Below are 22,954 nucleotides of genomic sequence, written 5' to 3' on the forward strand. Positions count from 1 at the left end.
TCCAGTTCCCTCTCTCTACAGATGAAGGAACTGGTTTGTCCTATCTAAAGGGAAGGGAGATTATTAAGCAACTTTCTCAGGATCACAGCAGAATCAGACATGGAATTTGAATTCAGTTCTTCTTGATTCCGTATCCAGCATTCTAGCACTTATTCAATATGCTTTTCTGGATTTTTCAACTGAAAAGTAATTTAAAATGATCTACTCAGAAAGCCCCAAGTGGGTGACCCAATGCAACAAGACCATCCTCATGTATCAGGAATTGTATTTTTTTATTCAGTTGTGTCCAAGTCTTCATGACCCCATTTGGAATTTTCTTGGCAAGGACACTAGATTGATTTACCATTTTCCTCTCCAGCTTATTTTAGAGATGAGGAAATTGAGGCAAATAGAATTAAGTAATTTGTGTGGGGTCACACAAATCTGAAGAAAGATTTGAACTCACAAAGATGAGCCTTCCAGACTTCGGGCCCAGTATTTTATCCACAATACCACCTATGTGCTCCTATCCAGAACAGCAACTGACATTTTAGTGCTTTTATATTCACCCCTATTATCTTATTTGAATATTATGCTATCCCAGGAAAAGAATCTCTGCACCAATTTTAATTTCAACTAGGTGGCACAGTGAATACAAAGCTGAATCTCGAGTCATAAGGACCTGGATTCAAATCCAACTTGCAACATATGAGCCTTTGTGATTGGCTATGTGACCGCGAATAAATCATTTAAGTCTTCTTTACCTCAGTTAGGACAGTACCTGTCATAGAGTATATGTGTATGTGTGTATATTGTGTATACATATATATGTGTAAATATATATGTATACATATTCACATACACACACATATAGACATATAGATATAGAATAGACACACACACACATACATATAGAAAACTCCACTTGGGGCTTTCTGAATAAATTATTTTAAATTACTTTTCAGTTGAAAAATCCAGAGAAGTATATTGAATAAATGCTAGAATGCTGGACATGGAGTCAGGAAGACTGGATTCAAATTTCATGTCTGATTCTACTGGCAGTGTGATCCTGAGCAAGTAACTCAATAATCTCCCTTGGCTTTAGATAACTCTGTAGGACAAACCAGTTCCTTCAAATGTAAGGAGAGGGAACTGGACTGAATGAGATATATTTAGCTGTAAATCTTCAATCCTATGAATATGAATGCAGCTTGTCTGCTGGCATATAGTGTATAGCTGTATGTAAATATTATTGTTGTTTTAAAATGTCACTCATGTCCAACCATCTGTGACCCATTTGGGGTTTTCTTGGCAAAATAGTGGAGTGGTTTAGCATTTCTTTTGCCATCTCATTTTACAGAAAAGGAAACTGAGTCAAACTGGGTGACTTGCTCAGGGTCACTCTGACGTTAGAGTTGGATTTGAAGTCAGGTCTTTCTAGACTTTATCTATTTTGCCACCTAGTTTCCTTTACGTAAATGTTAATTATCATCATAATCATCATCAGTAGTAGTAGTAGTAATAGTGATTGTAGTAGTGGTCATAGTTATAGTTGTAGTTATTTTAATAATAGTAGTAATAAAATGGAGATAATGGTACCTACCTCCTTCCTAGGTCTTATAAAAATCAGATTAAAATATTTGTAAAAATCTTTGAAAGCCTTAAAGTGTTACATTAATGCAACATAAATCTCCATTTAACAAAGAAGATAATGGAAGCTAAGAGAGGTTAAATGTTTTTCTCACAGTCCTGTAAGTGTCAGAGGCAGGATTTGAACCTGAATCTTCCTGACTGCAAGTTCAGCACATACTTAAAAAAGCCATGGTGAGTTGGAGGGGACTGCTAGCACTGGGACGAATCAAGAAAGGTCTCTTAAAAGATGTTATTTGAGCTGATCCTTGAAGGGTGATAGATGGTCGGCTGAATGGTATTGCTTCGCACACTTGTAACATCCACAGATGGCTGCCTTGTAGTGCTTTGATGGACAACCTGTGTGCGATTCATTTGCATTTGCCATCTTCTCTTGCTCAAACCACTGGCATCGTGCACCATTAGCGGAAGGCTCATTTTCCATTTGCTAACCCTCTTGGTCATATGCAGGGTCCAATCAACTGGCCTAATAAAATTGAGACAGATGTGAATTGATTAACTCCAGTCTTTGATTGCATTAGACACATTAGATTACTGACTCTTTTAAGGCCCTCCTAACAGAGAAAGTCGTTTTATTTTCCTCTCCACCTCACCCTACCCCCTGCCGAGAGACACACCACACTAAACTCATATAACAGGGAAGTACAGATGTCCACTAATTAGACAGCCTACGGTAGGCTAAGCATGACACCATCATTAACAGGTGCCCAGCAGAAATCAATTGAACAATTGGTCATTAAAAGCCAAGTGCCTCTTATCCTAAACCAAGAAGGTTTTTAATGAGGTCCAACTGGAAGGAAGGACAAGGATATAGCCAGGGATCTCTTTTAATCTCAGGAAAGGTTGGGCAGACAACTGAAAGCTCCAAGGTCACTGCTTTGCTGCCCACTGCTTTAACTCAAACAATAAAAGTAGAATATGTGTTGATTTGAGGTCAAGAGAACTGTTTTAAAATTCTGATTATGTCAATCACCCATGTGATTTTGGTAAGTCAGTTCACATCTCTCAACCTTAATTTCCTCATCTGTAAAAATGAAAATTTTGGTTGGTCTAAATGACTTTCAAGTTCTCTTCTAGCTCAAATATCTGTTGTCTGTTCATTCTGTGATCCCATGATCAATTTCTTCAGTTAGGGTCCTTCAGTGAGTACCCTCATGCTATCAGGGTACTAAGGTCTACTGGGTTTAGGGAATAGTAACCATTCCATAGTAACAAAGGCATGCCAAGTGGCAACTGATACACCTAAGGCATGATCTCATTATCCATTGAGGTGCTCTCCACATACAAACTTGTGCCTTAAGACAATGAATGAAGTAGTGCAATGGAAAGAACATAATTCAAATCAAATTGCTGTTATTTTTAGTTGTGTGATCATGAAGTTATTTAAGTTCTATATAACTCAGTTTCTTTATTTGTAAAATGGTATTAAATACTATCTATAGTGACTATCTCATAGAGTTATAATGAGGCTGAAATGATGTGATAGATACAAAACATCATTCAAAATTTAAAGTCCTACATAAATGTCAGTTATTATTACAATTTCAGATGCTAAATGCGGTATACTTTTGAGCTCCCTTGGATGACTTATTGTAGAATTACCTTTGTTTCAAATAAACCCTCTGAAAATGACAAGGGAGGATGGATAGCACAATCTAATTCTCTCCAGGGGACATCATCACTTTCATAAAGTCATATTGATCCTTTATGATCACTTTTTCCTTTTCTAGATTTCGACCTTTCCTCTTTTTAATGACACCTTTAAGAATCCTTATTATCACATTGTTGGTGGAGTTGTGAACTGATCCAACTATTTTGGAAAGCAATTTGGAACTATGTCCAAAGGACTAACAAATTGCATACCCTTTGATCTACATAGTCTGTATCCCAAAGAGATCATAAAAATAGGAGAAAAAAGGGGGGATATTTGTAGTAGTCCTTTTTGCAATGGCAAGGAACTGAAAAATGCATGTATGTCTATTAGTTGGGGAATGGCTGAATAAGCTATGGTATATGAATGTTATCGAATATTTATGAGAAATGATCAGCAGAATGATTTCAGAAAGGTCTGGAGAGACTTATACGAACTGATGCTAGGTGAAGTGAGTAGAACCAAGAGAATATTGTATACAATAACAGCAAGACTATGTGATGATAAACACTAATGGACTTGGCTCTTTTCAACAATGAGGTGATTCAGGCCAGTTCCAATAGACTCATGATGGGGAGAACCATCTGCATCCAGAAAGAGGATTGTCAGGACCAAATATGAATCACAACATAGTATTTTTACCTTTTTGTTGTTGTTGTTTGCTTGTTTTTTTTTCCTTTCTCATTTTTCCCTTTTTGATCTGATTTTTCTTGTGTAGCATGATAAAAATGAAAATATGTTTAGAAGAATTGCACATGTTTAACCTATATTGGATTTCTTGCTGGCTAGGGGAGGGGGGGATGGGAATGGAGAGAGAAAAATTAGAACACAGAGTTTTGCAAGAGTGAATGTTGAAAGCTATCTTTGCATGTATTTTGAAAATAAAAAGTTATTAATGTTTTTAATAATGCTGATTATCCACACTATTACATACAATGGGATAGTATCATTTGAGGATGGCTGCTCTAAGGGAGGGAAGAAAATAGAATTATAGAGTTAGAGCTTGTGAGACTTCTGAAGACATTCATCATTTTACAGATAAAAAAACTAAGGTCCAGGGAAATTTAAAAAAAAAAAAACTCGTCAAATTCATACAGATAATAAATGGGATACCTAAAATTTGAATTCTGATCATCTAACTCTAAAATCAATGCTCTTGAGTTATTCCAGTGTATTTCCCTATAAAAATGGTTTTAAATAACTTATACTACATGAATAAATGCAAGTGACTCATGATTGTGTGTTTTTAAATGATTGGTTCTTGCCTAGTGAGGATGACTGGATTTGAGAGCTGGGATTCAGGACACCTTAGTCTAATCCTAGCTCTGTTATTGAGTAATGGTGTGGCCTTGAGTAAGCTAAGGCTGTCCAAGCCTAAGTTTCCTTATCTCTAAAATGGGAACAATGATTTCAGTGCTGAATATCTCACAGGACTAGTGAGAGGATCTAATGATGTAAGTGAAAGTGCTTTATAAAGTCTTCTATGAAATAAGAAGTTCTGGTAAATTTTAGATTTGGAATTGGAAGAACCTTCAGAAACCATCTAATTGAACTATTTTCTTCTCTATATGAGGAAACTAAGCTAGAGTGGTTATGACTTACCACTGATCACACAGATTCAACATGCTTGAAACTTACTGCTCTTTCTAATGAGAAAGAGGAGGAAAAAGGAAAGAAGGAAGAAGGGAAGAAGCAAGGAACAGAGGAATCAATGGAGGCAGGGGAGAAGGAAGGAAGGGAAGATAGAAGCAAAGAAGGGAGTATTGAAGTGAAAAAAAGAAGGAAGGCAGAATGGAAGGAAAGAAAGGAGGAAGAGAAGGAAAAAGGGAAAGAGAAAGAGATGGGAAAGAAGGCAGTTGTCCCCTTCCCTTCTTAACTTGAACTCATGCTAACAATTCATAGTCGTTTCCCTTATGGGTCATTCATACCAATTCTGTTTATTTTCAGTTTCCTAAAATGGGGAGGAAAATGCATCTCTACACTCACTACCAGAGCCCCTGATCATCTCCCTGCTCTACTGATATGTTTCTCATTTACTCAAATTAGCCACAATAACACTGCGTGTTTGTGTGTATAAGGGATTATTCTGGAGCCAATTCCTACCAGGTTTCAGAAATCAGCAAATGTCACAAATCAGGCCCAGATTTATTATTTCGATGATTGCCTAGAATTAAGAATGTCATGTGAAAAATATTAATAATGCAGATTAAAGCTAGATGTATATTGTACATTTTCAGAGAGCTGGTTGTTGAATACTTGGCAGAATACCCATGCCATTAACTCTTAAAAATACAGAATGTTTACTAATTAAGAAGCAAAAACAAACACAATCATAACATAATATTTAATACATAAGAAGCAAAATCAAAACCCATCAAAACTCTCTCCTTTTATTCTCTAGAGTCAAATGCTCTATTCCCTATACCAGCTAGTCACCCAAGTTTCATAGGGATTTGCATTAAGATTAAAAAAGGGAAAGGTGTTATGGGCCAGAACTTGAAACAAAGGATTCTTACAAGGTCCTAAGTCAGTGTAATTGATAGAGACAATAGTTGTCTATTTTAGCATGATTCAGTATGATTGATTTAATCCTACAAGGAGATGCTATGGGCCGGAACTTGAAACAAAGTACTAAGGGAATTGAGGAGACAATGGTTAAATCTAGTTTAGCATTGATTTAATCCTACAACAAATAATGTTTTCCTAGTCATATAATGATTGGTTTGTACTCGGTGTGGAACATATAAGGAGAAGCTCTCAGGGCCAGAGAGGACAAGTGCACTAGAAGCTCTCGAAGGCTGAGACAGATTCATTCCATCTTCCACCTTTGTTATGGCTGTAAGCTGAAGCACAAACCCTTGGAAGTCGGGGAGATTCAGAAGCCAGAGAAGGCAGGTGGGAGCTCAAGCTCTCGGAACCAAGGCCAGACTGAAAGGCTCTCCAGAAAGCTGCCCAGCCCCAGGAAGGAGATAAAGGATCTGGACTATAAGAAAGCTAACTGGGATGCAGCAAAGGAGACAAGACTTGGAAAGAGACAATAAAGATTATGGATTTTAACCCCTGGGTTACTCTCGTGGTCATTACTGAACTGAAATGAAGACTGTTCCCAGAGAACCCCAAGAAAACTCCCAAAAGAGAATATCACATTTTAGTGAAGAATATTACAGAAAGGTTTCTTGCAGAATGTGGGCAACAAAGGCAAGTTTTTGGTAGGCTCTCAAGCAATAAGAAAGAAGCCAATTCATAAACATACAATGCACATAGCTTTGGAGGATGGGCAAAGAAGATAGGGATACAAAATTGATGAACTATATCAGAGAGACACATGAATAATAATAATAAAACAAAAAACTCCATGAAGGTATGGGTATTTATGATATCTTTGAAAAACATGTTATACCATGTGTTACCTATAGGGCTAGATCACTCTTCTCCTGACCCTCTCTTCTCTCTTTTTGAATACAGCCATTCCTCCGTCTCCTCCTATCTATTCTTGCTCAGCTGAAACAATCTAAGGCTCTTTTAGGTGACCATTAAGCCTAAGATCTGAAGAATTTACCAGGTCTTCTCTTAAGTCTATGATATAGTGATAATTTTTCATTGAAAAGAATTTTCTTTAATCCTGAAAAGTTATTCACATCTTGTTCTTTTTTTTAATTATTATAGCTTTTTATTTACAAGATATATGCATGGGTAATTTTTCAGATTGACAATTGCAAAACCTTTTCTTTCAATTTTTCCCCTCCTTCCTCTCACCCCCTTCCCCAGATGGCAGGTAGACCAATACATGTTAAATATGTTAAAGTATATGTTAAATACAATATATGTAAACATATCCATACAGTTATCTTACTGCACAAGAAGAATTGGACTTTGAAATAATTACAATTAACCTGTGAAGGAAATCAAAAATGCCAGTGGACAAAAACAGAGGGATTGGAAATGCTATGTAGTAATTCACACTCATTTAACAGAGTTTTTTTGCTGGGTATAGCTGGTTCTATTTATTATTGAACAAATGGAGCTGATTTTTCATCTTATTGTTGAAGAGAACCACGGTCATCAGAATTGATCATCATATAGTATTGTTGAAGTATACAATGATCAGGATCCTGGTCCTGCTCATTTCACTCAGCATCAGTTCATGTAAGTCTCTCCAGGCCTTTCTGAAATCCTCTTGCTGGTCATTTCTTACAGAACAATACCATTCCATAACATTCATAGACCACAATTTATTCAGTCATTCTCCAATTGATGGGCATCCACTCAGTTTCCAGTTTTTGACCAGTACAAAGAGGACTGCCACAAACATTTTTTGAATATACAGGTACCTTTCCCTTCTTTAAGATCTTTTTGGGATATAAATCCAGTAGTAACACTGCTGGATCAAAAGGTATTTGATAACTTTTTGAGCATTGTTCCAAATCGCTCTCCAGAATGGCTGGATGTATTCATAATTCCAACAATGCATCAGTGTCCTAATTTTCCCACATCTCCTCCAACATTCCACATTATCTTTTCCTGTCATTCTAGCCAATCTGACAGGTGTGTAGTGCTATCTCAGAGTTCACATCTTGTTCTTTATGTTTTAAGGGGTTTTTCATCTATTATGCTTTAAGAAGTTTTCCCCTTCCAAGTTATAGAAGGCAGTAAAAGGCAACAAGCAAGTAAACTGGCATTTGCTAATTACCTTCTATGTACTAGGCACTGTGATAAATGTTGGGGATAAATAGAAAAAAGGAAAATAGATCCTGCTTTCAGGAAGCTCATAGCCTAATGAGCAAGAAAACATGTAAATGATTCTGTAGAAATAAGATATATACAGAATAATGATGATGATAAAAGCTACCATTTCCATTTATTATCTCAGTTGATATTCAGAACAACCCTGAGAAATATGGGCTATTATTAACCTTATTTTATAGATGAGGAAACTGAGGCAAACAGTGTTAATTGATATGCCCAGATTCACACAGCCAATAAAAATCTGAGACCAGATTTGAACTCAGATCTTCCTGAATACAAGTCCAGTGCTCTATTCACTATACCAGCCAGTCACAAAAATTTCAGAGAGAAGGCTTTAAGACTGAGGAGGTCTGGGGAAAAGCTTCTTGCAGAATGTGGGACAACAGAGGAAGTTTTTGGTAGGCTCTCAAGCAATAAGAAAACAGGGAAATCTTTCCTCCAGCTAGCTCTTTACTCACTCCTACTCTCAAGCAGAGAATTTGCCTTCTTTCCAATCAGCTCCTTTAAACAGATGAGTTTTCTTCCAATGAGAACAGTTCTTTGCATGAATAGCAGAGCCTGCGTGGTTGTAGTCAATTTTCTCATCTTCTGCAACTTCTCAGATCCTGCAGTCTACATACTATGTTCTATCTTCCAACATTTGCACTTTTCTAAACATCTTCTCTTTTTAGCCTTTTTATTACACTTAGCTTTTATTGTTGTTGGTGTTGTTGTTCTCTGGCCTCTATTCTTACTTCTGTATTTCAAACCAAGTCCTCCCCTAGCAATGTCCCAACTCCAACTTAAGTTGAAAAAAACCCTGAACTACATTTTTGTCAGCCATGAGACAAGTAGTTCCTATACCATATTGCTATAGTGCTCAAGCCATTCTTTGATTGTTTCCCAGTAATGAATTTCCGAGTCCTGAACACAGTCATGTGTAGGCTAGCTATTGGAAAATAATGATCTATAGCCTTTTAGAAGTCAATATTTTTGCCTTGGAAAGGCACATGTTTACTCTTCACTTTTAAGAATATTCTGTTTCTGTCCTCAAACACTTCCATTGGAGCAACACCTTTTCTCTTGCATTCTCACAGCATTACTTACTTTTCTTTAGTAGGTCTTCTTCATGTCTCACAAAATGTTTCTTTGTCGTTCATTTCGTAAATAGTCTATTTTAAAAAAAGGGACAAGGATTGGAACAGTGAGATCACCACACATTTGCACAAATACACACTATTATGTGATATATAGTATCAGATAATATGTTATCTGATATACAATAATATCTGATACATATATATAGTTTTCAGAGAGAGCACTTTGCATATATTATTTCATTTTAGCCTCACACTTATTTTAGAAAATATAATGGCAGAATTGTATAAAAGATGGAATACTAAGTTTAAGATAGAAAGAACTGTGTTTGGATCCATTTATGATACTAACTATGTAACTAAAGGCATAGCATGTAACCATTTGGAGCCCCAGGCAACTCTCTAGGACTTATCTATTGCTTTATAGATAGGCTGTAATTCTTCTTGGTAGAAGGAGTCCTTACATTGGAAATTGTTTTTAGAGATTTATGGCGGAATAATTGGAGAAATTGAGGCTCAGAAAGCTATTTTATGTTCACCCAACTACTCTGTGCACTGTTTATTATTATTTTACATTAAGTTGAAATTATACCATGTCCTGAATACCAGGAAAGAAATCAACTCACTGTCATTAGCACATGCAATATTCCTATCAGTAATCAGTGTCTTTGAAGGCTGGGATTTGAGTCAAGGTAAGGGAAAGTGACGTTAATAATGGAGCTGAAAGTGTCAAGGTATCAAACATTCCCCTGTGGGTGACAAGCTTGCCATCTGAACCTCAAAGGACTCATGAGCCTTCATCTGGGAAAAAAAAAAGGTAGGAGATAGGGGAGATCTAAATTTAATGAAGGAGAAGAAAGGACTGGCTGCAAGAAGCCTGAGTGGAGCAAGAGAGGAGACTGCTGTTCAATGTCACGAGGTGAAAGGGGAAAATTCTCTATGACACTTGTCAGTGGGTGAGATCAGCAAGCTCGGCAGTCATTCAGCACCAATAGAATGACCCTTGTCAGCCAGTGGGAAAGCCACATTTGGGAGTAGCATGGTGCAAGTACTCCTTTGGGGAGATGACAGACCTCCATAATGAATCTATCTATATGATCTTGACAAGGAGGGATCTGGCTTCAAATTCTATGCCCAGTGTCACTTATTGTCACTTTCCCAACTAGAAACCCTTATTGTTCAAGACTGAGTACAGTGCTGACCTGTTAACAAGTTAATTTATGGGGTTTATTAAGCCCTTCCCTGACAGTGAAGGTCAGTCTTTCTGTCAAATGAAGGCACTATTTACCTTAGCCTGAACTGATTTTCCACTATGAAACATTAGAATGGGGCTATTTTTCTAATCACTTGGTACCAGCTTAAGACCCCATGTACAACATGCCCAATAAGGGGCCTTCCAGCCTTTTCCTACAGATATCTAGTGAGTTGAAAATATAAGTAGTTCCATGGCTCCATGGATAGAATATGAGACTTGGAATCAGGAAGGCTTGGGTGGGCTTCATTCCTCTCAAACATCTATTAACTATATGGGCCTGGATAAATAATCTACCAGAATTCACTTTCAATATCCTTAATTGTAAAATGGGGGGGGGTTGTCATTTTAGTCATGTCTGATTCATCTTGACCACATCTCAAAAGATTTTCTTGGCTGCAGTGATTTGCTATTTCCCTCTCCAGTTCATTTTACAGATAAAGAAATTGAGGTTAATGGTAAGGTGACTTGCCCAGCTAGAAAGTACCAGAGGCCAAATTTGAACTGAAATTTGAAATTTGAAGATGAGTCTTTTTCAAAGTCTACAGGCCCAGAGTTCTATCTATTGCCCCACCAAACTGGCCTTAGGCTACTTCTTGTTTTTTGTTTGTGTGAAAGATTTTTGAAAGTTAGAAGAGATTCAAATTTGTGAAGCTTCTTATTGGAGGAAGGAAAGAAGGGAAGGAAAGAGAAATGGAAGAAGGGAATAAGTAAGAAATAAAAGGAGAGAGAAAGGAAGGGAAGAACATTTTACTAAGTATTTATTATTTGTCATGCCCTCTGAATACATTTGGCAGTCCCCATTTTCAAAGATCTTACATAAAGGAAGATAAACAGGGGAGGAGGGAGTCAAGAGTATTGAGTGGCAGGGGATGAGATATGGAATCCAGCCTGCGAAGGAATGAAGTGTAGGTAAGAAGGATAGAAGATACATGCTTCCAATGTGTGAATTCCAGAATTAGAGTGAAATGTCAGCATGAAGAGCAGGAGGATGAGGGAGGGTATCCAGATGGCTAAGAGGGATGGAATAATGGTTCATCTGTTTTAATTTTATATTGATTTTGAAGTGTGCAAGTATCAGGTCTCCCGTCCCATAGTAGAATGTAAGCTTCTTGAGGTCTGAGTGTTCATACGCCCAGAATATAGACTACTTCTGGCATTTACTCCGAACTTAATACAAGTTTAATGAATTAATATGATTGGAATGATATTATCCTAATGTATGGGAAGCCAACAGGATACAGACCTCTCTGGAGTGGGTCGCTATCATATCTCTCTTGTAATGAATGTTTCCTCAGGAAGATGACTTGTATCCAAAAGGAGTTGGTCAAGATAACTAAAATTTGTCTCCCTCCACTCATCTTTCATGTTCTAAGATTTTTGTAATTATGAAGCTGGATTTTCAGTCACTGGACATCTCACATTCCCCTCAACATTGAGTTGGCTACCTACCTCAGACATTAAATCTTTATAAGCATTTTGAGGCTCATAGCTCAGACTGGTGGATGGGAACCAAGGATGGAAATTCACAGGCCACCTGTTTCCACCAGCCAGAAGCTCTTAAGGTCTGGTAGCCTGAGGGTCTGGAATATCTTACCTTGATTGAATATAAAAGTTTCCCTAGCAAATTTATTTTTATAATTAATCACCTTGGCCTCAAAATAAACTAGAGGCCTTCACAAAGCAAAATTACTGATAGAAATGACTCCCCAGTTTCTTTACTTCTAAATCAGGGGCTCCAAACTATGGTTGGAGGGCCAAATCCATTGCTTCGAATGATTTTTACCTTTTAAAATATAACTTTATTTTAAAATGCAAAAAATAAATAGCTTGCAGGCCATACAAAAATGTGTATTTTTTTTTTTTTGGTCAGATTCGGTCCTCCTGTACAACTGTAGATTCTTTCTGAAAAACTGTGATTGTAGAAGGATTATGCCAGTTGTATAAACTACATTTTTGGGGGGGGAGAGGTTTAGAGAGAAGTGGAAAAGATGAATAGAGTAGTGAAAGTAATAGTAGAAGTAATAAAAATAATTAAAGCCAGTATTTAGATAGTGCTTGATACAATGTTGTGATTTTATAAATATTATCTCATTTGGTTCTCATAACAATCTATGAGGACTTCATTATTATTATCCTATCATTCTATAGGTTAGGAAACTAAGGTAGAAAGAGATTAAATGACTTGCCCAAGATCACACAGCTAGTAAGTGTCTGAAGCTGAATTTAAACTCAGGTTTTTCTAACTCCAAGCTTAGAGCTCTATTTGTTACCACTTATCTTTAGCAGCAGCACATTATCTTATTTCATCCTTGCAAATACCTATCTTCTGGGCGCTATTACTTATTCATTCCTATTTTTCTGATGAATTTATTATATTTCTTCTCATTTTACAGATGAAGAAATTAAACCTAAGAAAATTTAATTGATTTCCCCATGATCATTTGGCTAGTAAATGTCATTTATGAGCAGAGCATAACTAGGGCTAGTTAAGTGGTGCTTGTTCTTAGGGCAGCATAATTTAGATGGGGCTAGCCTTTGTCCTCTGTTAGCAGAAGAAACAACTAACTTTGGCACCTATATAGCTAAGAAGAGTCAATGATTAAAACTGGAAGTAGTCTGGTATTTCCTCCTCTGAGATCCAGTGACCTCTAGCTTAACCTTATCTTGCTCCTGACACCTATAGCAGCAACTGAAAAATGTTCAGTTCCTTATCCCTCTCTCTTTCCTTCTCCCTCCCCTCCTTTTCCCTCTCCTCCCCTTGGGTCTTTCTCTGTCTCTCTTTGTCTCTGTCTCTGAATCTCTGTCTGTTTCTGTGTCATTGTCTCTGTGTCTCTCTCTGTTATTCTCTTTCTCTGTCTTTCTACCTCTGTCTCTTTGTATCTCTGTTTCTCTCTTGTTGGAGGTCTTTTCATATCTGACAAATATAATCTCATTGAAGGCAGCAATTATTCATTTTTGACTCGTGCTTAGCACAGTGTTTTGTATGTAGCAAGTTCTTAATTAATATCTATTTATTGATTAGATAGTTGATAGTTTCATAGATTTATAGCTGGGAGGGATCTCAGAAGTCATCTAATTCCTCAGATCTTTCCTTACACACACTGCTTCAAGTGCTTATCCGAATTATCATGCTTACCCCCAGAATCAAAATATTCAGTTGTAAATACAGTTAGAGAACACACTCAAATTCTGATTCCAAATCTAGTGGTTATGTTGTTATTTCATACTACTTTTAATAAAGTGCCAGTTAGTAATGCTATTTACTGATTTTAACCCAGAAAGACAGAGAAACAGATAAAATCAGAGAGGGGGAAGAGAGAGACAAAGACAGAAAGACAGAGAAAGAGAAGGAAGGAAAAAAGGAAAGAAGGAAGGAAAAGAAGAGATGGCTGGAAGGAGGAAGGGAGAGAGAGAAAGGGAAAGAAGGAGGGAGAGAAGGAGGAAAAAAAGAAAAGAAGATGAAGGGAAGAAAGGGGAAAGAAGAAAGGAATGGAGGGGAAAGGAGAAGAGAGGAGAGAAAGTTTATTTCGAATAGAAATCTCTATATACTCATCTTTTTAAATTGTCTGGATTGAAAGTGACCTGCTATCTGTGCATAACTTCAAAGTATCCTGAAGGACTTCTCAGAAAGAGGTTAAATAGAGCTGGCTGAGGTGGGGGGCTGGTGTTGGTTCACACTGTGGGTGGTGGGCAGGGTGAGATATTTATTTTGTTTTTCTAACCATAAAAGGAGCTCAAACATCCAGGGATGGAACTTGAAAACGGCTGCTTGACAGTTTAACATAAACAATCTCCATGATGAAAGCACAATATGGAGATAATTATCTGCTCAAATAGATCTGCTGGATGCTAATGAGTGCTTGTCCGATCCATTAAACAGTCAGTTTTCCTGTGCAGTTCTCTTTAGTAAGCAGAAATGACACATCTGAAACTTGAGTCAGTGTACACTTTCTTCCGACCCCTTTTCCTGTTCTAGCATCTTTCAGCCTAGATCAGAAATAGGAACTCAGTGTGGCTGCCACTCCAAGTAACATTGGACACCAAGTCATGAAATCTCTCAGCTGGAAAAGACCCCAGCCAGGACCTAATCTCATTTAGAAGTGACAGGAATCTTCTTTGGGATACCCACTAGAAGTGGTCACCTAACTGGGAACCCGCTCCCTAACAATCTAATCCCATTCAATTTTGGACAGTTCTTATTAATAGGAAATTTATTTTTATTTTGGGGTGTTTTTTAAATTTGCCACAATCCTAAATTTGCCTTTTGGAAAATTCTGCTCATTACTCCTAGTCACTGAGCATCAACCACAGGTATACCTGTTATCTGATTCGCTGAAGCCTCCTTTCCAAGGTCCAACTCTGAGCACTGACCACAACAAAAACAGACTCTGCTCCTTACTTTATGGCTTTGCTAGGTGAACCCTTAGCCTTATCTTGCTGGAAGAAGGCCTCTATGACATTGCTGTTGCTAGCAGTCTCCTATCATGAACCTAGAGTGTGTACTTTTCCCTCTCATTTATTACTTACTTTTTATAGCATTTTATACATTGTCCCCCAATTACAACATATATTCTTTGAGGAAAGGGATGGTATTATTTGCTTATTTCACCAGGATTTGATATAGTGTTTGGCATACAGTAAAGAGTTAATAAATGCTATATTTATGTATCTATTTATTAATCTATTATCTTTCTATAACCTCTACCATCATCTGTCTATGTTTGTCTATCATCTCCGTCTTTCATCTATCTATTTTTGTTTTACTGGAGTGACTTGCCATTTTCTTCTCCATCTCATTTTACAGATGAGGAAACTGAGGTAGATAGGATTAAGTGACTGTCCAAGGTCACAGAAATAGACAGTATCTGAGGCCAGATTTGAATTCAGAAGGAAGAGGCTTTTTGATTTCAAGTCCATTATTCTATGTACTGTGGTGCTCTATTCTATCTGCCTATCATCTATGTCTGTCTATCATCTAATTTGTATGTATGTATATGTATATAGCTATCATTTCCCTATATGGCAAGATGTGTATGATTGACATTTGTGTTGTTCATTGATTTAGTAAAGTCCTATTTTTTATGTCCCCATTAGAGTTTTCTTAGCAAAAATATTGGAGTATTTGGCCATTTTCTTCATTTTTACAGATGAGGAAACTGAGACAAACAGGCATAAATGTTTTGAGCAGGGACATACAACTAGTAAATATTTGAGCCTGACTTCAGGCTCAGAGACTCTATCAAAGGATTATAGAATCACAGAATATTAGCTCTGAAAGAGACTTAAGCATTCATCTAGCCTAACACAAAGATCCCTGATACAACACACCTGACAAGTCATCATCAAGCTTCCTTTTAAAGACCTGGCTGAAGAGGATACCCTCTGTCTCTTAAAGCAGGTCATTTTACTTTTAAATTGCTCAAACTTTTGGGAAAATTTTCCTGACATCAAATCTGACTTTGCCTATTAGAAATTTCCATATGTTTCTACTGATTCTTTGCTCTGCTCTGGCTTGTTACAAGTTTATAATCCTGATTGTGAGAAGAGAAAAAATTTTCATAGGGCAATGATGACTGTCTTTAAGTATACGCCACACTATCTTGTGATAGAGAGATTATATTAAAATCAGCTGAATGGTGGAGTACATTGAATGCTGGGACTGGAATAAGGAAGATCTGAATTCAAATTCAGCTTCAGATAGTTGTGTAATCCTGGACAAGTCAACTGTTCTTCGCCTCAGTTTCCTCATCAAATAATAGTACATACCTATTAGTATTTTTGTGAGGATCAAAAACATATTTGTAAAGTACTTAATATAGTATGTGGCATATAGTAGATACTTAATAAATTCTTGTTTCCTTCCTTGTTCTTCCCTCTCTCTAAATTCTTGTTTCCTTCCTTGTTCTTCCCTCTCTCCTTCCCTTCCTTCTCTCCTTTTTCTCTAGATTTGTTCCATGTGTCCCCAAAGGACATTGGACTTTTTCTATCTGACTTTTCTTTGAAATCTACTATATCTTTTTTTCTTCCAAAAGAATGTGATCTTCTTAAAAGCCAGGACTATATTACTTTTCTATTCATATATCTTTCCAAGCTTAGTGCTTGAGGGGGAAAAAGTACTTGTTAAGTGCTTTTTCATCTATCCATTCATCCATCCATCCATCCCACCAAATGTTCAACTAAGAACAATGGGTAACAGATGCAGAGTGTCAGATTTAGGCAAGATGTAAAGTAATGAAAGAAAAGTCAAATGGGCTGCTACAATCAATCAGTTTTTATTTATTAGACACCCACCACATGCCAGGCATTAGATTAAATGCCATGGAAACAAAGCCAAAAAAATAGTTCCTGACTTCAAGAAACTTAGATTCTAATGGAATATAAGCCCCACACAAGAGTGGGGTTTCCTTCATTTGAGATCTTTAAGCTCTATATTTGGAGTATGTCATAAAGGAGATATTTTTTCTTGCTTGAAGATAAATTAGATGTCTCTCCCACATTTTAAATTTCATAATTATGTTTCCTGATATAAAGGTAAGAGATGCAGGAGAGTATATAGCATACCAACTTTATTCATTAAGTATTTACTATATATGAAGCAGTGCTAAGCACCTTATGAATATTATCTCATTTATCCTCACAATAATCTTAATAAAAGGTGAAAGATTTATATGGTCTGAAGAGAAACCAGAGTATGTCACAATAATCTTGGGAGAAAAGGGTTATGGTTATCTCCATTTTACAGTTAAGGAGATTGAAGTAAAAAAAAAAAGGTTAATTGATTTCACTAGGGTCATATAACCCGTGTTTCATTCTACACTGGAACCATGAAATTTGTATCTTTAGCATTAGCTTATATGCCTTTTACTCTATTATAAAGATATAGATATATAGATTATATACACTCATGCACATATACATACAGTTCAACACAGCACACATGTATGCATGCACAGGTGCACACTTATGTATATGTATACATGTATACATGCATGTATATAGGGGCATATACACATGTGCATATGCAAATTTGTTTATCTAGAGCTAGATGTAAACATATAGATTATATACATAGATAATTGTACAAGGCATATATATATCTACAAATGTATATGTGTGTGTTCATACATACATACATGTATAATACATATAATACATATGGGTGTATATGAATGTTTATCTATCTATAGAGATGGATAAATATATAGATATATAGATTTTATAAATTTATACAAATGTATATATCCATACACATATATACACATGTAAACATAAATGTATTCTGTGCACATTTATCTATAAATACAGATTTTATATAGTTATGCATACACATATGTATATATGCACATATGTATGTGAACATACGCATACATACTGTGTATATGCATATTTATTTATTTATTTGTTTAGACCTTAGTTCATGATTTTCATTGGTAAGGTGGAGTCCAAAAGAATTTCCTCTTCAAATACATATTGACACCTTTTAATCTTAGAACTTAAAAGTCTCTTGAAACATTGAAAGAATAAGGGACTTGCCTAGTGCCACATAGCCCATATATTTCAAATGTTGGATTTGAACCCCTGACTCTGAGGCTATCCACTATGTAACAGTACAGGAAATGGAAAAAGGAAGGAAAGAAATATTTATTGTGTAGCTTTTCCAGATTCCAGACCTTACTGTTCTATTTACAGCATCACCCAGGACTGGGCATGTGAGTTAATTGGGATAAGAACCTTCCCGATAAATGGATTCTTGCTTCCAATGTAGGTTGGCACCTTCTTTGACAGAAAGCTGCTTAAAAAATTGAGAGGTTAGTGATTTGTTCAGCATTGCCTAGCAAGTATGTATCAGAGACAGAATTTCTACACAGTTCTTCTCATACTGAGGTTGGTTTGCAAGCTTCTCTCTTACATATAATAGGCTCTTAATATTTTTTTTTTCCAGGACTGATTGAATGAATGATTGAGTGAATAACAACTGAGTAGGAATCAATGAGGAAATAAATTAATGCTTAAATGAATAAATGAGTGATTGAATAAATGAATATTTGACTGAGTGAATAAAAGAGTGAATAAATGAGTTAATAAATGAATGAATGAGTGGGTGAGATTGAAAGGAAGTAAGTAGTGAGTGAATGGACAAGTGGGTGATGAGGGGAAGTTCAATACAAAAGCTCTGTTTGGGTTCATCTTCATCAAAGAAGACTTCCTCACTCAGGGAATGTCAATCAGTCCATAATAAACACTACTGAAATGTCAGGTATTGATTAGGAAGAAGCTAGAATAATAACTTAATGAGATTTTGTGACCACTTGAGATGCTTACCTTCAGGGTGAGCACGGCTAGGCAGACAACCTAGAAAAGGAATTGTTGATTTGCTTTGTGTTACTAAATGAGAAAATCAATGGAAAAGGCATCGGCACAATTAATAAAGCCTTCATGAGGAAAACAAGATGTGAAAAATGCCATTCTGTGAGCGGAGTCCATTTGGAAACAGCTGAAATGATGCATAGCTGACAAGGATGTTAGAGATGCCCCAGGTGTACTCCAATAAAATCCCGTGTGAGAAGAAATGTGGGTGACCGATTCGCTTCTCTTCCACTCACATTAAGTCAATTCAATACCATACTTTTGAAGGAACTGGAGGTGTTTAATTTGGAGAGAAGACTGAAAGGAGTTCAGAGTAAGCATGGTCAATGTTTCAGAGTAATTAAAGGAATGAGATTTGTTTTACTCATTCATTGAAGACAGATTTAGAAACAATGTGTTAAAGTGACTATGAGACAAATTTAGACTTGATAGAAGGAAAAATTTCTAGTCATCATAGCTGCCAATCATTAGAATGAGAGACTCTACACAGTAATAACCTGTATCTTACTGAGAAGGAACATCATTCTTGCAATGAAAGAACATTATAAGGAAATAGAATTCATGAAAACACCTGTCTGAAAATGCAATGGGTTGTCTTAAAGAGTAGTGAGTTTTCTATCCTTAAATGTGTCTAAACAAGAAAGGAGGGAAGCTAGATTCACAGTGGACAGAGCAGCAGCCTTATAATCAGGAGGATCTACATTCAAAACTGGACTCAGACATGTACTAGCTATGTAATCTGAGCAAGTCACTTAACCTCAATTGTCTTTCAAAAAAAATGGGGGTGGGGCAGGGAGGGAGGTTCTTTCCAGCTTTGAGATTCTAAAATAGTGCTTTGTATGCCATTGATGAGTAACAAATATCTGTTGAAAGAAATTATGATTCTGCACATTTTCTCCTCTCTAAAATGTGTTCTTACCTCTGCTCAGTAGAATTTCTGTCTTCTGCAAAGCACACTCAGGTATCACTTCCTACCCCATTCTCCAAGTTGTCACTGTTCTCTCCCTCTTAAAATGACTTCCATTACTTTATATGTTTTATTTATTTGATTTATTTGCTTTGGCCTATATTTCACCAGTAGAACATAAGCTCATTAAGGGCAGGTATGGCTCCATTTCTATCCACGTATCCCTAGTGCTGTGCAAAATATCTTATCTATAGTAGGTTGCTAAATGAATTTTTGTTCATAAGATCATAGACTGAGAAATGGAAAAGGCTTAAGATCTCATTTAGTCCAAATTTCTTATTATATAGATGAGCAAGTGAGATCTAAGGTCACATAGTTAGTGTCACCTAGAAATACTGAATGGAATTTTGCAATTTATGAGTGCTTAGTGAGAATCCCTCAGGGAGAACACAGGGTATCATCCTCAAGAGATGTGGGGACCTGGAAAATAGTTTTAGCCTGAGGCTGGCATTGGCTTTCTTTTTTCAAATTTTCTTAAATTTATTTCTTATTCTAGCTTTACAATTAAAAAAATGTTAAGGAAATATTGGATATTTTTGTTTTGTGTCCTTCCATATCTTCTGTTTTCTTTCTCAGACTTAAAATCAGATGTTTTAAATTCATTTGTAAAATATTTCCCTTTAAAAAAAAAACCAAATTGATAATGATGCTTCAAACTCACATGTTCAAGTATTTAAATACATGCACTCATGTATCTGTCTGTCTCTGTCTCTGTGTACCTCTCTCTCTCTCTCTCTCTCTCTCTCTCTCTCTCTCTCTCTCTCTCACACACACACACACACACACACACACACACACACACACACACACACCAGCTTCTATTCTAGAACACCAGGCACATCCCTTGCCCTAACCCCAGTCTTTGGGGACATTACTTATTCAGGAAGCACACCACTATTAAATGTGTCACTGTCCATCAGCAATCGCTTGTATCCTTCCTTTCCACTCAGCTTCTGAAATGCCTAATATGATTAAGAGTTTGCTTGAAAAGATATTTCCAAGCTTCCAAGTCTGGATGAATCTTTCTGAATGTTAATTACCTCACTTTTGACATGTGCCCTTGAACTGAAGTGTTTTAATTTTTTTTTAATCCCCATCATTTATTGATAGATAGTAATTAGCATGAAGAAGTAGATGGCTGCTTTTCTTTGGACTATCAGTGAGGAGTACAGAGAAAACCTCCCTCTCCTATGCTCTCTTCAAATCTGGACAGCTCATCCATGATGGCCCGGGACAATATCTTCTCCTCTTCCTAGTAGTCATCTTCTTTCTGGCCATTTCTCCATTGCAGATAGTTCTTCCTGGGATTGGTGAGTTTATTTCTTAAGTTCCATTTAAAAATGTACTAGTAGCAGCCACCATGCTCCCTTCAAAACTGAACCAGCTCTTGACACTCCAGATCACAGTCATGTTGCTCAGACATACATACCTTCTCTAACTCTCCCTTTCTTTTAGAATTAAATCTTCCCTCAATGGTATGCGAACTCCCTGAGATCAGGTACTATCTTTCTTTCTGCTTTTATTTATTTTTGGTGGTTGGCTGAGAATATGGTGCCTTAATAAGAGCTTACTAAATTCTCTCTATCTCTCTGTGTCTTTCTATCTCTTTCTCTGTGTTCCTCTTTCTCTTTCTCTTTCATTTCTATATCTTTCTCTGTTTCTCTCCTTGTTTCTCTGTCTCTATCTCTCTGTGTCTCTTCTTGTCATCTCTCTGTCTCTTCCTCTCTCTCTTTGTCTCTCTCTTTTGCTGTCATCCATACATCCATTCATCCATTCATTCATCTGTCTATCTATCTATCTATCAATCATCTATCTGTCTATCTATGTATCACCTCATTCTGTCCTTTCTCTAGTCTGTCTCTATCCTCTTCTCCACTGTTTGCTAGGGGCACACAATAGCTATGTTTCAATTTTGTCATGTTTAAAATGAAGCATCTATACTCAATGGTATCTAAGATACCTCATATAATCTTATCCTATGCCAGAAATTCCCTGATAGAAGAAGGGGAAAGTCCATTCTGGGCTCTCTGAGGATAGGAATCTGTTCTTTCTTATCCCCCTTACCCTGAGGTTTTCAGTGCTATTGTCAGAATACTGGACTTTTGTCATGGTCCTCCAAATTTTGCTAGGAAACTAAAATTAGAACCTTTGGGAATGATGCATCAAGAACACCATGTGGTTCTCTATTTTAATTCTGTGTCCTTCCTTGCTCTACCTGTAAATTTAAGGTTGTCCATACTCCAAAGCTTTCGATTCAATTCAGTCAATAAATAAGCATTTATGAAGGCTTACTAAGGGCTTTGGCAGTTTGGGGTGCACTGGATGGAGTGCTGGGGCTGGAGTCAGGAAGACTTATTTTCTGGAGGTCACATCTAGCCTCAGGATTTTACTAACTATGTGACCCTGGCCAAGTTACTTAACTCAGATTGCTTCAGTTTCCTTTTCAGTAAAGTGAGCTGAAAAAGGGAATGACAATTTACTCAATTATCTTTGCCAAGAAAAGCCGAGATGAAGTCATGGAGAGTCAGACATGATTGAAAAATGACTCAAAGAAAACAACTCCTCTCCCCCCAAAAATGGGTTCAAATCCTCACTCTGCTGCATACTACCTGCTTGACCTTGAGCCACATTAGCCATCTCTGAGCAATGAGTTTTCTTAGCTATACGATAAAAAGGGTTTGGGCAGATTAACTCTAAGGTAGTTACAGCCCTAAACCATTTGATATTGAAACTTTAGTCTAGAGAGGGCAACTGATACGCCAAAGGTAATGCAGGAAACTAATATCTGAGGTACACCTAAGTCTCATTCTTCCCCTTCTAGGGTACTTCACACTCTTTTCCTAATGACTTTTTTGGGGGAACATATTGCCTTCTGCTGTCTTCATTTTTCTTATTTAATGAATCAGCATTAGAGGGGGGCCTGATTTTATAGTGTAGAGAAAACCAGGAACTGTGCCAGGGGGGAATTTCTTAGGGAATCATCTACTCCATGATTTTAGCAAACCACCCCTATATCCTGAATACCTTCCTAAAGAGCTTTATATTGAGGAGTGCTTTCTAAATATAGTTTTGAGTCTCAGTGAAGAGCTGAGTATTCTATTCAATTGAACAAATACATTTTTATATTGCAAATGAGTGAAGCAGTAGATAGAATGTTAGACCTATATTGAGACTATCACTTCAAATCTAGACCTTTATTAGATGTGTTTCCCAAAGCAAGTAATTTAGCCTCTTTTTGTTTCTTTCCTCAATTGTAAAATGGG

The sequence above is a fragment of the Antechinus flavipes genome, chromosome 1, assembly GCF_016432865.1.
Source record: "Antechinus flavipes isolate AdamAnt ecotype Samford, QLD, Australia chromosome 1, AdamAnt_v2, whole genome shotgun sequence".
Classification (NCBI taxonomy): Eukaryota; Metazoa; Chordata; class Mammalia; order Dasyuromorphia; family Dasyuridae; genus Antechinus; species Antechinus flavipes.